The 26,171-nt window shown below is 43.9% G+C and overlaps 5 non-coding genes across 5 annotated transcripts; all 5 read right to left on the bottom strand.

The window, feature by feature from the left end:
- Window positions 1–7,031: 7,031 nt before the first annotated feature.
- trnal-uaa (transfer RNA leucine (anticodon UAA)) lies at window positions 7,032–7,114 on the bottom strand. The gene has a single exon. It is a non-coding gene; the product is annotated as a tRNA-Leu (tRNA).
- A 3,857-nt stretch (window positions 7,115–10,971) lies between these two features.
- Window positions 10,972–11,044, bottom strand: trnav-uac (transfer RNA valine (anticodon UAC)). The gene has a single exon. It is a non-coding gene; the product is annotated as a tRNA-Val (tRNA).
- Window positions 11,045–12,924: 1,880 nt separating this feature from the next.
- Window positions 12,925–12,997, bottom strand: trnav-cac (transfer RNA valine (anticodon CAC)). The gene has a single exon. It is a non-coding gene; the product is annotated as a tRNA-Val (tRNA).
- Window positions 12,998–14,337: 1,340 nt separating this feature from the next.
- Window positions 14,338–14,410, bottom strand: trnav-aac (transfer RNA valine (anticodon AAC)). Its single transcript has one exon. It is a non-coding gene; the product is annotated as a tRNA-Val (tRNA).
- A 109-nt stretch (window positions 14,411–14,519) lies between these two features.
- On the bottom strand, window positions 14,520–14,592 carry trnaf-gaa (transfer RNA phenylalanine (anticodon GAA)). The gene has a single exon. It is a non-coding gene; the product is annotated as a tRNA-Phe (tRNA).
- Between the last annotated feature and the right edge of the window lie 11,579 nt (window positions 14,593–26,171).

Genomic DNA, 26,171 nt, shown 5'->3' with positions numbered 1-26,171 from the left:
CAGACTCCAACAGGTTTTCATCCAGAATGGTCCTGTATTTGGCTGCATCCATCTTCCCCTCAATTTTAACCATCTTCCCTGTCCCTGCTGAAGAAAAGCAGGCCCAAACCATGATGCTGCCACCACCATGTTTGACAGTGGGGATGGTGTGTTGAGGGTGATGAGCTGTGTTGCTTTTACGCCAAACATATCGTTTTGCATTGTGGCCAAAAAGTTCGATTTTGGTTTCATCTGACCAGAGCACCTTCTTCCACATGTTTGGGGTGTCTCCCAGGTGGCTTGTGGCAAACTTTAGACGAGACTTTTTATGGATATCTTTGAGAAATGGCTTTCTTCTTGCCACTCTTCCATAAAGGCCAGATTTGTGCAGTGTAAGACTGATTGTTGTCCTATGGACAGACTCTCCCACCTCAGCTGTAGTTCTCTGCAGTTCATCCAGAGTGATCATGGGCCTCTTGGCTGCATCTCTGATCAGTCTTCTCCTTGTCTGAGCTGAAAGTTTAGAGGGACGGCCAGGTCTTGGTAGATTTGCAGTGGTCTGATACTCCTTCCATTTCAAGATGATCGCTTGCACAGTGCTCCTTGGGATGTTTGAAGCTTGGGAAATCTTTTTGTATCCAAATCCGGCTTTAAACTTCTCCACAACAGTATTACGGACCTGCCTGGTGTGTTCCTTGGTCTTCATGATGCTCTCTGCGCTTTCAACAGAACCTTGAGACTATCACAGAGCAGGTGCATTTATACAGAGACTTGATTACACACAGGTGGATTCTATTTATCACCATCAGTCATTTAGGACAACATTGGATCATTCAGAGATCCTCGCTGAACTTCTGGAGTGAGTTTGCTGCACTGAAAGTAAAGGGGCCGAATAATTTTGCACGCCCCACTTTTCAATTTTTTATTAGTTAAAAAAGTTTCAAAAATCCAATAGATTTCGTTCCACTTCACAATTGTGTCCCACTTGTTGGTGATTCTTCACATAAAATAAAAAATTTATATCTTTATGTTTGAAGCCTGAAATGTGGCAAAAGGTTGAAAAGTTCAAGGGGGCCGAATACTTTCGCAAGGCACTGTATATTCCTGATAATTCTGAGCACATCTCAGATCTGGCCCAACACATTTACAATGAGGGACAGAAATATCAGGACTATTATACTGAAAATTGGGGAATTGGGTCTTGGGTAAAGTCTGTGTTTGGGGCCTGGGGTGGAACCTTTTTACAGTGTTTATTTGTAGGAATAGTATTGTTTATATGTATAATTGTAATCATCACGTGCACAAAAACATGTATCACATCTTGCTATAACTGTGGAACGTACAATGTCATGGCAATACATACCTGTTCGCCAAGAAAGGAAAGATCTGCCCTGACATTGTATGTATAAAAATAGGCTACACTGACGTATGCCATATTTTATAAGGGGGGAATGAAGAAAGATGTGAAGACGGGGGTTTGAATTTAATCCTTTCTGTATGAGGTTTAGACTTCTAAGTCACAAGCTGGGGTTTATGGCAGGAAAGGGGGTTAACTGATAAGGATTGCAGATGCAAGCTAGGAACCCCCCTGGGTGTAATCTTAAACTGACCATTTGGCCAGGACATCGTAAACTGGCCAAATACCACGAACCCCCCTCTTTACCATCAGACCGAGTGACGTCAGAAACGGAGAAGAAGACACTATATAACCCAAAAGTTTGTACCAGTACGGCGAACAATACTTCGGTTTTGTTGTTTCTTGCGGGAAACAAGACTTCGGCTTTATTGTTCCTTGCATGCAATAAACTCATCTGTTTTACTTCATCTCGGGATCAAGAACCTTATTCCTTCTGTTACAACACTACATCTATAGATCTGACTCCCTACAGCCCCGATATTCCTGGACAGGATATTTACCACCAGCCTCGTGAACGTCTCATCTTGACCTCTCCCAGGAGGAGCACAAGAATCCTCTCTCCATTTAGCTAATAACTCAAAACACTGTTTACCTGTCAAGACAGAAAACCAGGCTGCTCCAGGTGAGGCTTGAACTCACAACCGCAGCATGACTCCACTGATCATGTCATTTTACATAGCCTGAACCAGGAAAGAGATTGGAAGTCGAGAAGTTTTGGCGTTGTTTTAATACTTGCCTACACTGCCAATTTTTCGGTCAAATCTTTTATTTGGGAGTTCTTTCAATTGATGTTAATCCTTGTCCCGATGCACGTTCTGGGCCATGGTGCATCTTGAATAATGTTCTTATAGGCTTCAGTTTGGAAAAGTGCGCTCTTCAGAAGCTACCAAAACCGCTAATGGTTACATAACACTTAATGCAAAAGCAACGTTCGGGTTTGAAAAAGAATATTACTTGCTAAGAATACAAACACTGTTCCAGGAGGCGTGTTAGAGCTATTTTAGCTTAGATCATCAATTCATCTTACATTTCTTCTCCATCTATATCAACAGCGTCATCGCTACTGAGCGCTAAAGGCAGGTCCTGGCAATACAATCTTCTTTAGGAAACGTTTTTAAAACTATTTCCACTACCATACGTAAAGTAAAAGATACCGATTGCATGCAACTAATAAAATCTCTTTTCCAGGGACGTTGTAGCTAGATGCAAATTACAATTGGAAATTTATCAGCTTTAAAAATTTCTTTTGGATCCACAGGACGATCAGCACGAGACTCAAAATATACCTGTGTTTGATTGTACAGCATAGATTCTACAGCATTTATGTTTATATTTATGTTAAAATGAAGGTAAATATATAAAAATATCAACATCCAACTTCACAGTGCTAACGTAACAATGCTTGTCAAATTCTCAAACAAATCCGTGTTGTATTTCTAAACTATTTTAGCAGAGGACGCAACAGGAGTATAAATGATATCTCCCGCCAGCCCTTCAAAGATACTTTTCCATGGGTGAATATGGTTGTCTGGGGAGTTGCGGTGTTGATCACTATTGGACTTCCCCGGTCTCAAGTGTTGTGCTTGGACACGGGCAAAAGACTTGCATTTTCGGCAAATATAAAGAGGTTTAAGGTTTCGGCTTTAGCGGAGGCAGTGTTTACATTGACAAAAATAAGAAGATCGTCCCTGGGTGGGTTTGAACCACCAACCTTTCAGTTAACAGCCGAACACGCTCGCTGATTGCACCACAGAGACTGACGAGAGAGGCTCTACTCCATTCACACCTTTCCGGTCAAAAAATAAACATTGCTTGCATTTTCTTGCCAGTCGGCAATATTCCTTCTGCTCTGATAGGCAAGAATTAAATTTCATTTTTCACAAGCTGTATGAATTTCTTGAAAAACAAGTTGTTGCAGAAAGGAAATGCATTCATGCATTAAACTAAATCAAGCCCTACGCAGTTGTCCAAAATGGTACTTTCTGCACAAAAAGACAGGAAGAAAGGCACAGCAGGGATGTGGAGCCAGGATCTCCAGTTAACAAGACAGATACTTAAAGCAACTAAGCTACGGCGCCAGCAGAATTCTCCTCTTTTACTGCCGCTTGGACACACCGCTCTGAGACACCTGCGTTCAGTAAGCACTGAGTCTGCTGGCTGAGCAAGCTGCCTCCTTTACACGCAACAGGAGCCCCGACTGTAAGAAAAACGAAGAGAAATGGCTTTTATTGGGCACTTTTTACGTCCAATGCGCTTGACATCTCCCAAGGGCGACAGAGTTCATTTACGACACTTTTCCTTTCTTTCTTTTTTCTGTACTCTTTGATGAAACAAAATGAGAAATCATGTAAGGGAAAATGTCTTTTTGCATGGAGAAAACATGCACCAGGAAATGTTGTGTTTAGAAGAAGTGAGTTAACATGAAAAGTGACCTAATTTACCGGAGCAAATGCTGACCTAGCAAGAACTGCTTTACTACAACAGAGAAGAAGAGTGAAAGACGTGATTATTTCACGCCGTTGTGGAACAAAACGCTTTTGTCTTGGAATTCTAAATCAATTAGAAATTCAGAGCAACACATAAGGGCTTTGTCTGCTTAAAAGTGATGATTTGTTAAAACTGATAAAAATGAAGAAAACACGTTTCTCACTTAGAAATTTAAGATGGGGGTGGGGTATTACTAGTAGCGGCGCTGAACTCACCATGGTGCAATTCATTTACGTGACGGGCTAGTGGTTTAATGGATAACACATCTGATTTCGGTTTATAAGATTGTCGATTCGACTTCTACCGGGGTTGTGTGATTTAAATCAGGCTCCCCAGAAATAGATGTCCGTTATGTAAATGAACCGCACCTGAAAGCAAACGTTGGGTCTGGGTTCCTTTCTTTCCTGCATGAAATAGCAAATCGTTACAAAAAAAAAACACCAACTAATGTCCAATAGTCCAATAGTTAGTCATTTAAGTAAACATGAATATACTGTAAGGTCTTTGTACATGGGAGTGGATTTCAACCACAATTAAAAAAGGGCAAATTATAATTACAGGCTTCAGACACTTTTTCATACAAAAGTGACCAAACACTCCCTAACTTTCAGGTTTGCTTGAACCTGTAACAAAAAGGAGGTCTGAAGCTTCCACTCTCTGATGTCACTGTCCCTAAAGCCGGGCGTGATGTTTCTCGGATAAGCAGTGTGCCTTTTCTCTTGTCGTGTTCATGATGATTCGCTGCATAAGCCCCTGACCGGGTGTTCTGTACTGCGCTGTTACTTCACTGATCATGTCATTTTACAAAGCCTGAACCAGGAAAGCGACTGGAAGTCGAGCAGTTATGGCGTTGTTTTAATACTTGCCTACTCTTTCAATTTTTCGGTCAAATCTTTTATTTGGGAGTACTTTCAATTGATGTTAATCCTTGTCCCGATGCACGATTCTGGGCCACGGTGCATCTTGAATAATGTTCTTATAGGCTTCAGTTTGGAAAAGTGCGCTCTTCAGAAGCTACAGAAACCGCTAATGGTTACATAACACTTAATGCAAAAGGAACGTTCGGGTTTGAAAAAGAATATTACTTGCTATGAATACAAACACTGTTACAGCAGGCGCGTTAGGGCTATTTTAGCTTAGATCATCAATTCATCTTACATTTCTTCTCCATCTATATCAACAGCGTCATCGCTACTGAGCGCTAAAGGCAGGTCCTGGCGATACAATCTTCTTTAGAAAACATTTTTAAAACTATTTCCACTACCATACGTAAAGTAAAAGATTCCGATTGCACGCAACTAATAAATTTTCTTTTCCAGGGATGTTGTAGCTGTCACGCCCTCTGCAGCCAGAGGGCGCTCCTTCTCTGTCCTGTCCCTAGTTTCCGGTCGGCTGTCCTTCCTGTCCCTCTCTTTCCCTTGGGCTATATATTTCCGGGTCTTGCACTCTGTCCTCGCTCAGCACTGATGTTTGGATGTCCTGAGACCCGCCTAGCACCAGGGCGCCCCACGTCCGCTCCCTGAGGGCATAGGTTTCTATACGGCATTCCTGAACTCTTTGCACTAATGAGCCCGGGCCTTTTCCCGTCTCGCCGCTACGCATATGGGTCTTTTTCTGCTCTCCCGCTCCCCACGGTTAGTCCCTTTGGACGTCCGTGACAGTAGCTAGATGCAAATTACAATCGAAAATATCAGTATCAGCTTTAATATTTTCTTTTGGATCCACAGGACGATCAGCATGAGCCATCAAAGAGCCTGTAGCGGCAAGAAGTTTAAAAGCGCACAAGTGATCTGTCTTTGGTCAAAGGAATTGCTGGAGCAGTAGGACACAGAGCAATATCTAGCAGCTGTAGACGATGTTCGGGGAAGAGATAATTCTGTTTTCAGCACAGGGAGTGAGAATGAGCTCAGTCCGGCTCCCAGCAGAATCCATTCTGGTTTGGTTACTGTCAGACTGTGCGTCTGAGGCTCTTTGGATCGCAACGTGAAAAAAAAAGAACAAAAAACATTTGCTCACATCTTGTGATTTCCATGAGAGGAAGAGAAGATATCACTTTTAAAAAAATCAGAACTGAAGATTTGGATCCGGGACCTCATACTTGTCAAATGATTAAAATAATAATTATGAAAATATCAGGTTGTGTTTCTGCAACATATCGTGCACAGTATGCCATTTTTTTCTAAAAATACAGTAGATTGTACTTAATAAAAATGTACAATTCACCGCTGGTATAAACAGATGTGTGCTGTGTTTGCCTTTGTAAGCATTTGTTTAAAAAATAAGTTCACAATACGATAAAAAACACAGAAAGCACAAACGTAATAATATAATGATACAAAATCAATACCAAAACATAAAGCCAATTAAGTACCTATCCTTTGAAAACAGTGACATTTGTATCTACTTTTGAATTACAAATCAGACAGCGTAGTCCCTTAATTCAAAGATAAGATATTTGCCAAAACAAGACAACCAGATGTTAGCTGAATTCGGAACAAGAGCCTCTGCTTCATCGTTTATTGAGCTTTTGATCAACGTCTGAGTGAAAAAGATTAGCTATTTTAACTATTTGATTAAAGTTCACAAAAGCAACTTTCTTCGAGCTGGAGTCGAAACAGCGACTTAAGGATTCCTAACTGTTTCTAATACAGTCAACCGCACTACCAACTGAGCTATCGAAGGGATTAAAGCACTCCTCTCTGGCACATATTGCCCAATGTAGTGAAATATTCCGGGTACTTAAATTCCAGTTCGACATCAAGTTTCCAACTCGTTTCCTTAGTCTTGTTTACCTTGAATTTAAGCCACAAACCAGGATTCTACTGTATAATCTTCCGGGGATGTTACAAAATGTTTGATGGGGCATCAATCATTACAGGCGGAAATTCACTCCTTTTTTTTTCTCGAGGCATCATATTAAACATTTCATTTGGATCGAGAAGAGGATCACCATGAGAGACAGAACAAAATGTTTGATTCCGTCTTTATTGGGAGCTGTATCACAGCTAATGCATGTAGAGCCTTCAGTATGCGATAGTGAGAGCTCAGTTATGCCAGGGAGTGGGAGAGAACTGAAATTTAGTAAATTCATATTTAAATAGAGTGTAAATCATCAAAGTGTTCTGTCACTTAAAACTTATTACAACACTACCAGGAGTGGGGATTGAACCCACGTGGACACTTGTCCATTGGATCTTAAGTCCAACGCCTTAACCACTCGGCCATCCTGGTCTACAGCAATATGCTCTTCAGTTGTTTAACATTTAAATATGATTCAACAATTAAAAAAATTAAACCACGAAACCTCTTAGAGTTGCGAGAATACTTCCTTTGTGTATAAAATACATTGTGAATGCTTTCTCAGCCTTTACTTTTTCGTTTTTATGACATTTTTTTGACCGAGCACGAATATTCTTTTGTCCATATCTTCACAATGGAAGAACAGAACGCCGTAAAACCAAATGCATTTTAAAGACCAAGACTTGTGGATATTTCCACAGCCTCTACATCAAACTATCAGTGGGCTAATTATCTTTTTTTAAACCTCTGGTTTTTCATCGATGCGTAATTACGCACTTACTGGAACCCGGAGGACTGCTGTGTACAGACGTTCACAACGCGAGAAATACTGTTCAATACGGCTTTGTGCGAATAACCCGTATATGACCATAGGAAGCAGAACAGCGCAGTCTCCAATTACCCAGACTGTAAGCACGGGAATAAAGCTTTGTTTGATTTCTGAAACACTTCCTTTACGCCCTGTTTTCATTCAGGTAAGGGTCAACTATATTGACAATACTACTGACAGCAGGAAGATTAAAATATTCTTTACTCAGCAGCTCATTAAAAACAGCTCCCATGATGTTCAAACCAATTTTTTACACAGAACACTGACACAGCTTTGCGTTCTGAATCTCTTTTTCTCATGCTTTTATTTAATATGGCACAATGCACTGGGATAGGGGTATTCTGTTCACAAACCAATAGCATTTAAATCACAGCACCCACAATGCTGCAAGTAAGTGTTTTGCACACTAAACAGGTCTTCTGACTTTTCCCAGCTTTTCTCAGTGCTGTGGTGCTGTGGGACACCTGGCATCGTCCTGCACTGTGAAATGCTGCAAGACCTGTGGCAAACAGGGACATTTAGCCTCTGACTATTCAATGCTGCCAAATTACAATTTATGTGGCTCGGAAGGACACGTTTTTAAGAACTGCCCTCACGCCTACGCCAATAAACTCAAAATGAGAAAGGATGAGGCAGTGCTTGTTTCAGTCAAACAGGCCCAAAAATCCAAAGCAAACAACAAGTCAAACAAAGAACGCTTGTTGGACAAAGACTCTCAGCCTCCAGCCAGGATCAGTCCTGCTGTGGCTCCGGGGCCGGTGGAAGAGAAATCCACTACGCCCCCACAACTGCAGACTGCACCAGACAAGCACGAGGGTTTGAAAACCCCCGAGAACAGCGAAGACCCCTCCCCCACTCCTGCTCCTCAGAACGAGGGCCAGTGTGGGGCCCCCCGGTGGAGCGGGTCCAGCGAGGATACCCAGGATTCAGCGGAGCTGCTTTTCTCAGACTCTGCAAGTGCTAGAGATGTCCTCCTCTCCTCCATCCAGTCCATCACGGAGGATCTGCAGCAGCTGGTGGGTGAGGGGGAAAAGGAGACTGGTGCATCGGCTGCACCCCTTTCCCCTCAGTGCTCCCAGGAGCTGGACTTGAGGAAAAGGAAAAATGACTCTGTTTTCTCCCCGAGCGAGGAGGAAGGAGAGCATGGTGATGGGGACAGCTGGAACCCATCCACCCCTCCCTCTACCCCCTTCCTTGAAATGGACTCCGTGAACGCTTTTACTGCTGCCACCCTGATGAAGGCTCATTCAGAGGATGGCTGGCAGGAAATTGGTAAGAAGAAAAAGAAAAAGAAGTAAATCAAGAGAGGTATAAAAGCTTTGAAGATAGGTGGGATAAAGAGCCTTCTGATTGGTCAGGGGACAATAACAACAGAGCCTCTGGCGTGGCCATTCTTTTCAAAGGATGGGCTTTCAAATTGAAAAGTATTCAGAGGGTCATAGATGGCAGGTTGCTGTGAGTGGATGTGGAATGGGGGACCGTTAACCTGCGTCTAATCAATGTGTATTGTCCTACTGACGTGGGAGGAAGGGTGGAGCTACTCAAAGCACTCTCTCCCCTATTGTTATGTAGCACAGACGTGATAGTGGGAGGGGATTTTAATTGTATCTTAGAGCACACAGATAGGCAGTCTAGCTCTCCGATAAAATTGGATTCCAGCTCACTGGCCCTGCAAAACTTAGTTCAAGACTTGAAACTCTCAGACACATATAGATGTATATATCCCACAACAGCAGGATATATATGGTCAGGGAGGAATCAGAATTGACTATTGCTTTGTCTCAGAGAGAGTGAAAGTTGTTGGGGTCACTCTTCAGCCTGTCTTCTTCTCAGATCATCAGGCTTTAGGGTGTAGAGTGGAACTCCAGGGCGGGACTGTCTTTGGCCCAGGCCTCTGGAAACTCAACACAAAGCTGCTAGAGAACGAGGGGGTAGTATCCCGCTACAAAGAGAAACTATCACAGTGGCTGTCCTTGCAGTGTCTGTATGGGTCAGTAGGAGAGTGGTGGGAGGAGGTGAAGGTGAGGACAAAGGCCTTTTTCATGGCTGAGGGAAGGAAGGCTGCTGCCAGACAGAGAGGAGTGCTAGCCAGGAAACAGAGGCAGCTGCAGCGTCTCTACACGAGACAGTGGCTTCAATGTGCTCGAGGATATCACCCTTTTAAAAAAGGATGTCCGGAGCATAGCGGAAGAAAGTAGTCGAGGAGTGCTGTTAAGAAGCTGAGTGCAGTTCTTGGAAGAAAATGAGAAGTGTACTCGCTTCTTTTTCAGGAAAGTGGTAGGCTCCAAGTCTGTCATGGAAAGTGTAGTTGATGAGGAGGGAAGAGAGAGTACAGAGCTGAGTGCTATCCTCTCCTGCATCGAGGCCTTCTTGTCACGGACATCCAAGGGTACTAACCGTGGGGAGCAGGAGGGCGGAAAAAGACCCATATGCGTAGCGGCGAGACGGGAAAAAGGCCCGGGCTCATTAGTGCAAAGAGTTCAGGAATGTCGTATAGAAACCTGTGCCCTCAGGGAGCGGACGTGGGGCGCCCTGGTGCTAGGCGGGTCTCAGGACATCCGAACGTCAGTGCTGAGCGAGGACAGAGTGCAAGACCCGGAAATATTTAGCCCAAGGGAAAGAGAGGGACAGGAAGGACAGCATACCAGAAACTAGGGACAGGACAGAGAATACCGCCCTCTGGCTGCAGAGGGCGTGACACTTCTACTCAAGACTGTACAGCTCTACAGAGGTAAAGGATGAAGAAATTCATTTTTTTACCTCAAAGCTAGAAAACGTTTTGAGTGAAGAAGATAGGGAAGTACTTGAGGGGGATTTGACAGTAGAAGAGCTGAGAGGCTATGGAGAGCTTACAGAAGAGGAAAACTCCGGGTGCTGATAGGCTCCCTAAAGGGGTGTCTGCTTTTACTACTTGCACGAATGAAGGCAAAAAAAAGCCAATCGGTGTGAACGAACGGCGCTTTACAGAGGAGTACTGCCTGACTGGATCGTTGATGAACGACAGAGGTCACTCCGACCTCTTCTCGGTTTTCTTCAATGACTTACTAAGGATCTTCTTCACAATCGCCCATGCAGGGGAAGCCAGGTACACCAAAGCAAACGCATGAAAGTGCATTTCAAGCAGAGACCAGGAGGGACTTGTTTACACCGAGAGTGGGCGGAGAATGGAACAATGCGCCCAGCCCTGTTGCTGGAGCCGATACTTGATGAGATCTTGGGCTCACTAAGAGGCCCCAGCTGGATGCTAATCTTTCTGTTGTTCTTGCAGGTCCTGCGCTGCTTTTGAGCCGACAGAGCTCGTGCTGGTCTGTCAGCACAGCCCAATTGCAAATGATCGGCTCCGCGTACAGAAGGAACGTGCGTTTGGTACAAGAGTGCACAAAGGCACCGGAAATACATTGGGAACAAATGACCGGTCGCTCAAGACCTCTGTGAAGTACAGGAGCGTGCAAAACAAGGCTGTTTCCACCCGGTCTCGAACCGGGGACTTTTCGCGCGTAAGGCGAACATGATAGCCGCTACACTACAGAAACCTGCAGGGACCGCTGCTGGTGTCTCGCTTGCGTTTCGGGGTGAGAAAGGGACGCGTCACTTTAGGCAGGGGGCACTGGAGAGAGGAACAAAGGGTGCGATGAAACAAAATGCCGAAACCCGGGATCGAACCAGGGACCTTTAGATCTTCAGTTTAACGCTTTCCCAACTGAGCTATTTCGGCGGTGTGCCAAGCCCATACCTACCTGCTCCAGCCTTCCTGTGTTGTGGCATGAGCGCACCAAGAGTAGCGGGAGAGTGTTGCAGGAATGTCACTCAGAAGGAAAGCCACCCAGGTGCGCCCTCTGAGCTCTGTCCAGCGCATCTTCCTCGCATGGACTTCTGCCTGCGATGGGCAGGAAACAGTTAGCAAGAACAGAACGACACCCCATGGGTGTCTCATGACCGCACCTTAGGTTGTGACACGTGCAGGTGTGAGGGGTTGCCGGGCTACTTTGGAGCAGAGCTTGGGCGGAGGGGGGGCGGGAAAGCAGACAAAGAGGTGACACCTCAAGGTCTGCACGATCACAGCTCTCCGCCGCCCCAGGCTTCCGCTCGATAAGCTACTGGACACACCCGCCCCTCCTCACACAGACCGTGGAAAAGCCCCCGAGTGGGAGGGCTCTCTCTTCCTCCCAGGAGCTCTTGGACACGACGCCCAGACAGGGCCACCTGCAAACACGGCTCCAGGCAGGACTCCACTCCGCAGGAGCCGCAGAGCAGAGGAGATGAGGGCAGCTTAGCTCCTGTGCAGAGACCTGAGCTGTTGTTGCTGTGGATGCTGTCTTTTCTGCACTCGGGGTAGGAGTGAATGTTGAGTTGCCCTTAGAAATGAAGCAGAGCACTTCAACGGCACGGGTGTGTGTGTGTGCGCCCTGGTGAATCTGGGAGACAGATCGAACCTGGGCTAAAAGAGAGGGGGCTTAGCCCTCTTCCATTTGCTAGTTCAAAGTTGTACAACCCCTTTGTATCTGCTAGGCAGCGCAGTCGTCGTGCACAAAGAACACTTTGAAAAGCGTCAAAGGCAAGTCAATCTGAGTTGGTCGTTTGTGTTTTCCGTTCAGACGCGAAATGCTGAAATGATCTCTCGGCTCCTCGGTTGTCATTTCTGCTCCGTAAAGGGATCACAGCACGCGTCGGCTTCCAGCACGGTGGGTCGGGACACGATGCCGGGGGTCGGAGCGTGTGATGTCTTCCTCGTTAGTATAGTGGCAAGTATCCCCGCCTGTCATGCGGGAGACCGGGGTTCGATTCCCCGACGGGAAGTAGCTTTTCTTTCACCTCCTTAGAGAAATGACTGCCTTTCACTTCTCTGTTTTCTTTCACAGCGTCGTGCACCTTTTCATTGCTCTCGCTTTCAGAGCCTCCGCACGGCACACGACTCGACATCAGGAAGCACATTGAAGTGAAAGCAGGAAGCGCTGCGACATGCACCGTGCAGATCCCGCCACACTAAGAGGTGAGTGGGTCTGTTCGATGCACAAAGAACGCTTTGAGAAGCGTCAAAGGCAAGTCATTCCTAGTTGGTCGTTTGTGTTTTCCGTTCAGACGCGAAATGCTGAAATGATCTCTCGGCTCCTCGGTTGTCATTTCTGCTCCGTAAAGGAATCACAGCACGCGTCGGCTTCCAGCACGGTGGGTCGGGACACGATGCCGGGGGTCGGAGAGAGCGATGCCTTCCTCGTTAGTATAGGACCTGTCACCTGTCCCCACCTGTCACGCGGGAGACTGGGGTACATCAGAACGCGCATTGAAGTGAAAGCAGGATGCGCTGTGACATGCACTGTGCAGATCCCGCCACACTAAGAGGTGAGTGGGTCTGTTCGATCACAGCGCTAGGCGAATCCCCAATCCCCTTTTGTGCCTGGCGACAAAAGATGTCTGTTCCCACCCGGTTTCGAACCGGGGACCTTTCGCGTGTGAGGCGAACGTGATAACCACTACACTACGGAAACGGTGGTAAGACGTGCCCAGCGGCCCAGTGCTGAGCTTCGCCAATGCGATTCAGCTGCTTCCATTGCCTTTATTGGAGTGCGCTGATGGACCGTGCTCTCTCTCCAGAGACCAGCACGCCTGTCATGGACGGAGCAGGAAAGGCGGCGCCACATTCTACAGCCCTCTCCACGCAATCGACGAAATCGGGCTACTGAAGTGGAGAGAATCGCCTCTCCAGAAAGTGCAAATATCATCTTGGAGACTATAAATCCTATTGCCGAAGGTCAGCCCTGTCTACTAGAGTAACCTTCCCACAGCGATGATCAGCTCGTCTCACACGCGAGAAGTTTCGGTTGGAAACAAGCGCCCCCTCTTCTCGCACGTTTTGCACGTTCGAGTAGTTTTAATGCGGCTCTTTCGTACACGGTGCTGATCTTTTGGAAAGCAGGAGGCAAAACCGAGTCGAACCGCCTGGGTGAAAACCAGGAACCCTAACCGCTAGACTATATGGCAGCGAACAACCATGCTGTTCCCAGCATCATGCAAGCAAACTACATAGATATGAGAAAACACGCAAGAGAGTTGTCACTCAGAGTGTCGAAGGGTCGATGTATACTGGGGCTCAGTTGAAATGCAACGTCAGGACTTTTCCGAATTATGTCACACGAAGAGAGCACAGCCCTTTCCGCCCTGCCGCGTGTGTCTCGGTAACTCGCTGTGATCGTATAGTGGTCAGTACTTTGCGTTGTGGCCGCAACAACCCCGGTTCGAATCCGGGTCACGGCAGAATAGGGGTGTCTGCTTTTACTACTCGCACGAATGAAGGCAAAAAAAAGCCAATCGATGTGAACGAACGGCGCTTTACAGAGGAGTACTGCCTGACTGGATCGTTGATGAACGACAGAGGCCACTCCGACCTCTTCTCGGTTTTCTTCAATGACTTACTAAGGATCTTCTTCACATTCGCCCATGCAGGGGAAGCCAGTTGCACCAAAGCAATCGCAGGAAAGTGCATTTCAAGCAGAGACCAGGAGGGACTTGTTAACACCGAGAGTGGGCGGAGAATGGAACAATGCCCCCAGCCCTGTTGCTGGAGCCGATTCTTGATGAGCTCTTGGGCTCACTAAGAGGCCCCCACTGGATGCTAATCTTTCTGTTGTTCTTGCAGGTCCTGCGCTGCTTTTGAGCCGACAGAGCTCGTCCTGGTCTGTCGGCACAGCCCAATTGCAAATGATCGGCTCCGCGTACAGAAGGAACGTGCGTTTGGTACAAGAGTGCACGAAGGCACCGGAAATACATTGGGAACAGATGACCGGTTGCTCAAGACCTCTGTGAAGTGCAGGAGCGTGCAAAACGAGGCTGTTTCCGCCCGGTCTCGAACCGGGGACCTTTCGCGTGTTAGGCGAACGTGATAGCCGCTACACTACGGAAACCTGCAGGGACCGCTGCTGGTGTCTCGCTTGCGTTTCGGGCTGAGAAAGGGACGCGTCACTTTAGGCAGGTGGCGCTGGAGAGAGGAACAAAGGGCGCGATGAAACAAAATGCCGAAACCCAGGATCGAACCAGGGACCTTTAGATCTTCAGTCTAACGCTCTCCCAACTGAGCTATTTCGGCGGTGCGCAAAGCCCACAGCCACCTGCTCCAGCCTTCCTGCGTTGTGGCATGAGCGCACCAAGAGTAGCGGGAGAGTGTTGCAGGAACGTCACTCAGAAGGAAAGCCACCCAGCTGCGCCCTCTGAGCTCTGTCCAGCGCATCTTCCTCGCATGGACTCCTGCCTGCGACGGGCAGGAAACAATTAGCAAGAACAGAACGACACCCCATGGGTGTCTCATGACCGCACCTTAGGTTGTGACACGTGCAGGTGTGAGGGGTTGCCGGGCTACTTTGGAGCAGAGCTTGGGCGGAGGGGGGGCGGGAAAGCAGTCAAAGAGGTGACACCTCAAGGTCTGCACGATCACAGCTCTCCGCCGCCCCAGGCTTCCGCTCGATAAGCTACTGGACACATCCGCCCCTCCTCACACAGACCGTGGAAAAGCCCCCGAGTGGGAGGGCTCTCTCTTCCTCCCAGGAGCTCTTGGACACGACGCACAGACAGGGCGCGGGGAGCCGCCGCCTGCAAACATGGCTCCAGGCAGGACTCCACTCCGCAGGAGCCGCAGAGCAGAGGAGATGAGGGCAGCTTAGCTCCTGTGCAGAGACCTGAGCTGTGGATGCTGTCTTTTCTGTTCTCGGGGTAGGACATCAGGAAGCACATTGAAGCGCTGCGACATGCACTGTACAGATCCCGCCACTACTGGGCCCGATTTCCCCGGATCGAAACCGGGCGGAAACAGGCCCGTTTCGTTTGTTGCCACGCACACTGTTTGGGGATTCGCCTAGCGCTGTGATCGAACAGACCCACTCACCTCTTAGTGTGGCGGGATCTGCACAGTGGATGTCGCAGCGCATCCTGCTTTCACTTCAATGCATGTCCTGATGTACCCTGGTCTCCCGCGTGACAGGTGGGGATACTTGCCACTATACTAACGAGGAAGACATCGCTCTCTGCTTAGTGTGCAAAACACTTACTTGCAGCATTGTGGGTGCTGTGGTTTAAATGATATTGGTTTGTGAACAGAATACCCCTATCCCAGTACATTGTGCCACATTAAATAAACACACGAGAAAAAGAGATTCAGAACGCAAAGCTGTGTCAGTGTTCTGTGTAAAAAATCGGTTTGAACATCATGGGAGCTGTTTTTAATAAGCTGCTGAGTAAAGAATATTTTAATCTTCCTGCTGTCAGTAGTATTGTGCATATAGTTGACTCTTACCTGAATGAAAACAGGACGTAAAGGAAGGGTTTCAGAATTCAGACAAAGCTTTATTCCCGTGCTTACAGTCTGAGTAATTGGAGACTGCGCTATTCTGTTGCCTATGGTCATATACGGGTTTTTCGCATGAAGCCGTATTGAACAGTATTTCTCGCGTTGTGAACTTGTGTATACAGCGGTCCCCCGGGTTCCAGTTAGTGCGTAATTACGCATCGATGAAAAACCGGAGGTTTAAAAAAAGATAATTAGCTCACTGATACTTTGATGTAGAGGCTGTGGAAATATCCACGTCGTGGTCTTTAAAATGCATTTGGTTTGAAGGCGTTCTGTGCTTCCGTTGCGAAGATATGGACAAAAGACTATTCGTGCTTGGTCCAAGAAATGTAATATAAACGAAAAAGTAAAGGCTGAGAAAGCATTCACAATGTATTTTATGCACAAAGCAAGTATTCTCGCGATTCTAAGAGGTTTCGTGTAAACGCTACAGGCGTGGCAAAATCGTTTTCGAACTTCAAGCTAACTTTACCCCAGTGTTTTACGCTGCTCCTTTCTACACTGAACTGGTCATTTGGACACCGTAAGACAAGAGAGACACATTTCTATGTAATCAGGAAACCAGGAATCCTAACCGTTAGCCCGTTAGTGCCACAGAAAAAAAAACGTTTCAGCAAGATAAAATTGCAGGATAAACACATTTTTTCTTTTTCGTAGCGCTTGTGTTTTGTTTGATTTAGCGAATTTTATACACTTTATTTCTGACACATGACTTAAAAGGCTGGTAGAGTATATTTAATACAAGAGCGCTGAACAACAATTTTCATCTACCGTATTGTCATGTTTTTTAAAAAAGCAAGTTAAATGCATATATAGTAAATGTTTTTTTTTTCATATAATAGTGTTTATGGTCTGATAAACGTAATTCATTATTTAACGGACATTTGGTATAAATAAAAAAAAATACTCATTCACGAATGTAAACATTTTTTACAATAACGTGTTCTATTGTGATCTTGCGCCCCATGCAGCAATATCACCAGACAGTTTAATGGTCTGTCGTCCTTTTACAGTTCTGGGTTTTATTCTGTCTTCAGATGCACCAGATGTATTTTTAAAATACGTAAATAACAATTCTGGTGCTGCGAGGCATTCTGATTAATTCAGATTCACTCTTCACGTGTGTTATAGATATCATATAATGTTTTTGTATCCACGCAAAACCTCGCATGAAGTTGATAAACTTTGCCTGTAACATATTTAACAAGGTACAGTGCCAAACTATTAAAATACATCAGAAAAGAACCCGAACTCATCTAATTTATGTATTTGAAACGAACGGATGGGAGACTTTAATATGGCTTTCTGGAAATTCACTTTTAGGAGTTTTCGGAAGTCTGGACCCAGATATACAGTGAGGGAGGAGTGCTTTGACTTCCTGCTTTCAGCTCGTGCATTGTTTCTACTTGTGACCACCAACAGAGAGAGCTTTACCGGTTCACAGAAACGTCCCAGGAGGTTTCTGGGTTAAGATGGAAGAATAAATTTAATAAATGGAGATGTTATTGCCGCTGGGGAGTATGAAGGCGGTTTAGCGAGGCGGTGGCGTGTCGAGGGAAGAGACGCGCATTCCTCACGGGCAGCGCAGAGCAATGAGTCACACCTGCTGCGCGCTGAGTCCTGTCCTATATAACCGCTGAGCCCGGACACCCACAGCCTCTCCAGCCAGTAATGGAGTTTTTTTTTTTAAATAATACTTCAGAAGGTGCAGAAACGGACTCTTTTGCTCAGTTGAGGCTATAGGAATCTGTGTTTCTTTTCAGGCTGTCAGGAATAGCGCTTATTATATTTTTTTTTTCTCAGACTAAACAGTATCATTGGGCTGAATTTCAGTTAAACGCCTAGTTTAGGAAGATCAAGAATGAGTTAGGGAAGACAGAGGTGGAGACTAATGGAAGTTATGAAAGCCATTAATGGGTTGTCTCTGCTTGAGCTTGATTTACACCTTCATAGTGCAAAGTCTAGGGGTTAATTGCAACAAACTGAAAGTGAAGTACTAACAGGCGTTCAACCCGTGTTTAGTACGCAGCTGTGGTCTGAAGTTGTGCTCCACCTTAAGTCCAATTGCAACGAACGTTGCTGCTGTGCTTAGTCCAGCACCGTACTAAACCTGTTCTCAATTGCAACGAACACAGAGTAATAGTTGTTGCCCTCTAGAAGTGACTAAACTAGTGAATTATTTTAAACCACCTCTTAATATGGCTTGAGCAACTTAGTACCATACTTGGTGTAACGATGAATTGCATTAGAAGGCTCCAGAATATAGTGGAAATAATATCGTTACCACGTACTGAATTTATGCATCCGTCGCTTGGAAACATTGTAATATTTAATTAAAATTGCTTAACACTCATACCACATTTATTCATGATGAAGTTGATTAATATGTGTATTTACAAAAGTGACATTTACTTATTATGTTGAATGTTAATCATTACTAGTAGCTGTGAAGTTTAAGGTGCTAGGGAGTGAAGAGAACAGAACCTTAGCTATTATTTATATAAATGTAGCGTGAGCCTTTAATGTGTTTTATAAAATCGAGGAGTCAACTGGATAGATTTGTTAAATATTTTAGTGATGGGTCTCCGTATTTGTGGTTATCAGAGGAAAGCAGGGATGAGGAGGAAATAGGTGGCACCCAAGCATATTAAAGGAAAAAACTTGGCATCTTAAAAGTGATTTATGATGGTTTACAGTCCCTTTTCTGTCCTGTGGCTGTGATCCAATGACTGTGTTGAAACAGCCAGGGTTGTGCTAGCTCTTGATGGACTGGTATGCAAACCAAATGACAGAGAAGCAAAGCGTTGTTTTACAATTCTGAAAGCTCGTTCAATGTGGCTTCTTGTGTTTTTATGACTCCTGTTATAGTGCTGGTCTTGTAATGTTGTTGGATTGTGCACAGGTGTCAGAAGATACCGTTATAAAGGATAAGCATGAGTTAGCAAAACAACACGCCAGCAAGCACTTCCCCACTTTGAAAGGAAGATGCTGGAACTGATTCTGAGAAGGTCAGACGAACAATAATTGTTGTATTTATTTGCTCAGGTAGTTTTATAAGTTTAATTTTCAGTAAAGTTCTGTTAAAAATAAATTAATGTCAAATTAATACAGTAGTGTCCTGTCTCAAGCCCACAGCTGCAGTTCTCATTTGTTTTGTGACTTATTGCAATTGAGTATCCCTCATTTGGTGAATTGTAGCCTCAATGCAATTCTTACATTTTAAAACTATATTTAAACTAAATTTCCTGACTAATTTTAAACAAGAGACAAAGTAATTAGCGTGGTCTATGAATTAACCTACTTATCAGATGCAATGTTCTGATGCACAGTCCCTTGCAATTCGGGCTAAATAGTACAACAACAATGCTGAGCCCTGTGAACTGGATTAAGCACAAGATGAGCTGAGCTCCAACTTGGTTCCAAATGTTTATTAAGCACAAGTTGAGCTGAACTGAAAGGAAGACATTGGAACTGACTAAAAAATAACTTAATTTGAAATGTACGCTCCTACTGATACAGGAGAGGGAGAAAATCAAAGTTCTGAAAAGTGAGCACAAGGCACACCCTGCTAAAGAAATGTATTGCCTTAAAAAAAATGCTTAGGTCAGAGGAACAATTGTTTTTTTTTGCACAAGTTTAATTTCCAGTTCTGTTAAAAATTAAACTTAACTTTACTGGTTATTAGTCGGTGTGTTTTGTAATGATTTAGCTATAACGATGTGTCCACTTATTCACCTGGAGTGTTAAACAAAATTAATGCTGCAATAATACAGTAGTGTTTAATTTCAAATGCACAGCTGCGGTTCTCATTTGTTTCATGACTAATTACAATTGGGTATCTCATTTAATAATGACGTAGCCTCATCAGGTGAATTGTAGCCTAAATGCAATTCTTAAATTAAAAACTAACTGATTTGTCAGGAAATTTAGTTTGAATATAAAGAAGAAACAGAAAAGTAATTGTATATTAATGTGGCCTATGTATTATTCTACTAATCAGAAGTGTTCTGATGTACAGTCCTCTCCAGTTCGGGCTAATTAGTTCAACAAGGCCAAGCCCTTGGAACCGGATTAAGCACAAGTTGAGCTGAGCTCCATCTTTGTTCCACGTTTTTGCTGCAATTGAACTCGGAGCGGGAGATGATCTCCAGAATGTACCGTACTAACTTAGCACGCGGCTGTGTTTTAACTTGGGATGTCCATTGCAATTGACCCTGTGGGTTTATATACATGGGTTTCTCTGCATACACTACCATAAGGGAGGAATGGTGAGTTGGAGGGAGGGCACCAGTTTGGTTTATCAAGAATACACCAAACTGAGTAGAACTACAGATCCAACCATTCAAAATGTGCAGTAAATAGCAGTGCTTGTTCTGCAAAGAACTGTAGGATATCGCATGATGTATCAAAGTAGGGTGAAATATCTTGTAAAACCGCCAGGCGGAGCTATGAAAGCTTAATGTCTCATGTGCAGCATTTGCGCTGTTGCTAGAAAATGTTTGGTTTTGAATCCCTGTCAATACTGAGGGACAATCTTTTGTCAATTACAGACGTTAACAGTCTAAACGGTATATACAATTTAATAATTTTAAGCTTTGTATAACATTGATAAAAATTAAACTGATTAAAAAGTACACTGAAGTGTTATAGAGGACACACGTTGTGTATTCTCTTACATTTTAAAAAAACATTCATTTTAATGTGATATGAAAGATTAATAAAGAATAATATTGGATAGGCTGTAAGCTCAAAATATTACCATAGTCCACTTTCTTTCTAAACATCTGCATCAATTTGTCTCATTCACCCATGATTACTTAAACATTTTGCCTGCCCTTTTCAGCTATAGCTTTGTTTGAACCCAGCTCCTGGCATGAGTTTTCCGTTAACAAAAACATTTCTTTGAAAAACTAAAATAGTAAAATATATTGATTTGTTGCTATTTCTAAATATCACAAGATGTTCAAAGTTAAGTGATTTATTAATAACAACTAATAATTTCAAACTGCTTGTATTTTAAAATTGTATTTTGTTTGCGGGTGATTTGTCACTGTTTTCACAAACTTCAATTTATTAAACGTCTTAGATATGGTGTTCCAGACCTCTGTTTACTTTCTGAAACTCCATCGATATTTCCTGTTTTCACACAGATAAGAATAAACTGCACGTGCAAATCTTTTCACAAGTGTAAAGATGTTCTGTGCTCAATAGCTCTTTAACACAGTACGCATTATGTCATATCTTTAAGCATCAGTTGAAGCATTCCGAAGTCTGACAATCGTAAAAAGTTACCAAATAATATTGGTGAAACTGTTACCTGTCCTGGATAAAGCAATTAGAAAATAGTTGGATTTACACTTGTAAGAAAATTTCTGATTTTAATGGGACATGTTGAGTCTTTTCTTTTCAGCTTGAAATTAACTCTTGCCTACTATGTATATTCCATTGCAGCCATTTTAATGCAACGCAGCTCCATACTTCTCACAAAGTCTAGGCTAGGTGTTACACCCCACTGTGTTTATGTAGATTAGACAGTTCTACTTGGGGAGGGGAAGGAACTTTCAGTTTTCTGGTGTCATTGTTGGCCTTTAACATAAGGCAATCAGCAATCAAATGTCCTGTTTTTTCTTAAGTTGAACAAAGATGTGCCACGTGCATACAGTGTCATGTTGTATATTTTTAATGCTACTACAGTACAGCTTGTGGGAAATACATTTGTCCTGTATCAAAGTTTAACTTACCCTACATTACAAACTGAGTGAATTCAACAGAATCGACGGCTAAAAGCAACATGTCAAAATGTTCCCAAAATAACAAAAAGTGAACGAGTTGAGGATTCGATAATAGAGTAATCATAACAATAACTCCCGAGTTGTTTAATGCAATCCAAATGAAAGAAGGACACTTAAATAAACATGTAAAGACTATTTTTTCATTGACGAAAAGTAATGTCGCACTCTCTCTTGTTTAATCTGATTGTTTTATTGCTGCACAGACTAAAACCAGAGAGAAATAGCACCTCTTTCTTTGAAGCATTTTGTTTATCCTATCATGTATCGGTTTCCAATCATACAAAGTAAGTTCTGAGAATCTCCAATTCAACATACCTATGTTTTCCTGGAGAATGCAAAGCCCTTTTGCCTCTGGACCAGTCAAAATTTATGGATGTGGTTCACCCCCAGTCCCAAAATTGCTAAACAGAAGAGTGGCGTAGCGGTCGGCTCTGGCTGTCCCCTCTGTGCCGACACACTGCACATTCAATCCCTCCTTCTCTTGACTGATGGGCAAAAGGTGGACATCTGGGAGAACTGTACGTGGCATCTGTGAGTTCTGCTGTGTAGATGGTGCTTCCTGAGGGGAGAGAGACAGTGGGGACGGCACCAGCCAATTCATTAGTGGTGGTGAGCAGAGAGGACAGGATGGAGTGTCCTGAAGGGGTGTGCTCTGCTGGGGGTGGAGGGTTGTATGGAGATACGCATTGCACCAGGTACAGCAACCTGTGTGGCAGGGAGGGGCACTTTTCAGGAGATGAAGGTCTGTTTGGAGACAGCTGACACCCTAGTGTTTGACTGCTGGAACATACAGATGCAGCCATTCAAAATGCGTGGGCGATACCGCATTATTTTCCGGTACGCTGTACGCAGTCTACCGCGAGTTACCGTAAATTCTCCTATAATACGGCAAGCAAAATTATAGTATCCGGAATTTCCGCAAGGTGGAGCTAATAAAGCTCAACCTCTCATGTTTGAGCTGTCGCCATCAAAGTCTTTAACGAAGATATTACTAATAGTAGTAATAATGAATGACCTTGGACGAGCTGTAAGTGTAAACTCAAAGTATTGGCCTGGTCAACATTCTTTTTTTCATTGACCGTCTTTGTAAAATTAACACCACAGCATTTCGCAATCATGCATTTGTTTCCAATCATGCAAAGTACAGTAGTTTTTGAGAATCAATTCACCATGCCTTTCACATGCTCATAAAAGAGATTGATTTAGGAACCTAAACATATTACCGTATGCAAACTGTACTGTATACAGTATGTATATGTATATTTAATGTCTTAACTGTGCCCTTTAAGTATTGAATATTTATATGGAATTTTACCACTGAAGGGAAATCTTAGTGCCTGAGCATAAAAAGAATAGGAGCATACTGCAACGCGTGTGAAGGCCATAAACGATATTAATTTTTGAACTTAAACATACAGTATATGGCTGGTCTCGGTACTTTAAAGAAAACATACACACCAGTATTCCATTTCTCACTAAACATTTTAAGCATCGAAGTCTTTAACTAACGTGATACCGGAGTCAACAAGCATACTTTTAGAATTCGATTAAAAGGGAATATAATATGGAATCGCGTATCTCAAGAAATTAATAACGATATGATTATAGTCGTGTACTGTGACAGGGCTGTGTAGGGCTGTTTCGCCTCTCTCTTCATGCGACTTCCCTTGTAGCCCACTGGTCTACGTGCCCGATGACCAACGCACGGGTTGTGTGTTCAAATCCAGCTGGTGCTGGACTTTTCTTTTAACAAACATTTCTTTGAAAAAATAGAATAGCAATATTATGGACAATCAATTGACTTTTATATTTCAAAATATCACAACATGATCGATTTTTGATCGATCGATTTTTTTATCATTTTTGATAACAATGAATAGTCACCTTCTTCCCTTCTGACAACGGTCCCTGCTTCTGCTTCCTGCTTCTATTGTGTGTGTGTGTGTGTGTGTGTGTAATAGAGTAAATTTTTATAGAGAAATGGAGGCTGGACAGTATGCGTTACAATATAAACATTTATATTGATTTAAATCGTGTTTTGATTTAAATCGCAAACGCATGTTTAATTATATGTGTTTTTTTAATCATAATCAGACTAATGCAACATAAATTGATACAGTATCTTTGTCTTCTAAGTATCTTAATAAACTTTCAGCATAGCTTTCTACCCATTTAGATTTATTTTTCTTGGGATTTTGGGATCAAACGTGGAAGGATTAGATTGTAATCGTTTTTATTTTTCAAATACGTTTTAGAAAAGTGTAATCTATACCTGCCCAGACTGTACGCCTTCCTAAACCCCGCCCTGACCACTTTCACTCCAGTCCTGCTCTTCCCCGCGCACCCCAGCCGGGCACTCTTCGGCCTCTGCCCGGGACGAATGTATATTTTGATCTTTACACCCGGCGTGGCACCGAGGGAGCATCTGCATTTATAACTTAGTTTTTAAAATTAGTCAAGCAATATGAAGCATCTCCTTTTACTTTTAAGTCCCTTAAATACATTGAGCACAGCTTTCTCACCACTTAAGATTACTTTTTGATACCATCCTTACACAAAGCAGAAACTTTCCGATGACATACAGTACAAGTGGAAAGATTACAGATTTTAATCGTCTTTAATTTTGTTACGTTATACATTTTAGGAACATTTCATCTAAACAAACACCACAAAACTATTCTCGATTGTATTTCTGAATGTTATGTTACACCTACAGTAGTTCACTGCTTTAAATACATCGAATTAAGAAAGTTAGATGTAGCACTTTAGATCTTTTTTTCTGAACCAGGGAAAATCTGATCATGTTTCTCTATAACAATAATAAAATACATTATTTTACATATCACCTTTAAAAGTGGCATCTCAAAGCAAAAAAGTAGATGGGAAAAACAGTTAAAAGGGACCAAAGTAAATACCAGACAAACGCAAACGCGTTTTTAATAAAAATGCTTTTATTCATTCAGCAGAGAGTGAGAGGGACATCCAGCAGAGAGAGAGACACACACACAGGTTTCCATTGACAAAAGTAATTGTTTTTTTACATTCCTCTTGTCAAACAGGAATGTTTTGTTTGTGGACAGACTGTTAGACGAGAGGAAAAGAGCACCTCCTTCTACGAAGCATTTCGTTGATCCGATCACGAATTATTTTCTAGTCGCACAAAGTAAGGGTTGAGAATCTCCGATTCACCATGCTACTAATGGTTTCCCGGAGATTGCAAGGCAAGGCACTTTTGCCTCTGGACCCATCGAAATTTACAGACGTGGTCCACCCCCAGTAAATTTCAAAAGTCACAAGATTTCGAAACATGAGGGCGGCGTAGCGGTCGGCTCTTGCTTTCCCGTCTATGCTGATGCACTGCAAGTACAACCCCCCCTCCATCTCCTGAGTGATGGGTAGCAGTTGGACATCTGGGAGAATTATTCGTCCCACTGGCGTCTGTGAATTCCGCTGTGCTTCCTGGGGGGAGATAGACGGCGGGGACAGCATCAACCAATTCCCATGCGGTGGTGAACGGAGAGGCCGGGATGGAGTGTCCTGAGGCGGTGTGTGCTCTGCGGGGGGCAGAGCTTCCGCCAGGCATTGCAACCTGCGCGGCGGGGAGAGGCACTTTTCGGGAGACAGCTGCTCAACTGTTTGACTGCTGGAACATACTGTCTCCTTCCTCTGCATTTTCAGGAGTGTCTCTAGCCTCCCAGTCCTCCCCAGTAATGCATCGTACTGCTCCCGCTGCTGCCGAAATGTCTCCACACAGATGCTGCTTCTACAGGTTGGCACCCTGGCCAGTGGCCGAGAGTAGAGACCCACGGCCTGTGGCAAAATAACATAATTCATGTAAGAAATAAAGTCACACAGTAGTATTCATCAGTCGCGGAACAGAAGTCAAAATAAACTTTTCTTTTTTTCCGTCTTACCGCTTTCTTTTTTACTGTCCTGGTGGTAGATTTCGAAGATCGTTTCGCCCGTGCGGTGTTTTCTTGAAGAACAGGCTACGAAGAAATAATTATAATTGAATTTAAAATTCAAAACGGCAATAATACCTTGTAATATGCGCTGTAATCGCGTATTTCAGATGAAGTCTGCTGTATTTGCTTACCCTTCGCTCTTTGGAAGCTGGGGCAGCAGAAGCACCCCGTCTCTTCCCGTAAAAGGTCTTGGTCTCCATATTGTACTATGGTCGCTGTAGTGCAGGTTCGCAGTTTTTTTTTTTGTGATGGGAGCTCACCCAATCCCTTGGTGTATTTATGCTATATTCACATGTACGGCTAGAATGTTCATTGTCTTCCAATGAAAGGCGGGTGCCTTTTGCCGAAGTCGGGAGACATTAGAGGCTTGCCACACCCGGACTGTTAAACCACCGCATTAGCACGTCAAAGCCCATTGAGGACCCTGGCGCAATAGTTGTTTTGTCCCTTGATTTACTGATGTGCATTAATTAAATCTTGTCATTCGGGTCTTTTTTTCTCTATTTGAATTGTCGTTTACACATGCACGACTTTAAAAGCTAGCAAGACAGGTTTCGATTCACATTAG

The sequence above is a fragment of the Lepisosteus platostomus genome (genome assembly GCF_059453375.1).
Source record: "Lepisosteus platostomus isolate fLepPlt1 chromosome 5 unlocalized genomic scaffold, fLepPlt1.hap1 SUPER_5_unloc_3, whole genome shotgun sequence".
NCBI classification, from domain to species: Eukaryota; Metazoa; Chordata; class Actinopteri; order Semionotiformes; family Lepisosteidae; genus Lepisosteus; species Lepisosteus platostomus.
The sequence above is the reverse complement of the archived record's forward strand: the minus strand, read 5'-3'. Positions and strand labels throughout refer to the sequence as shown.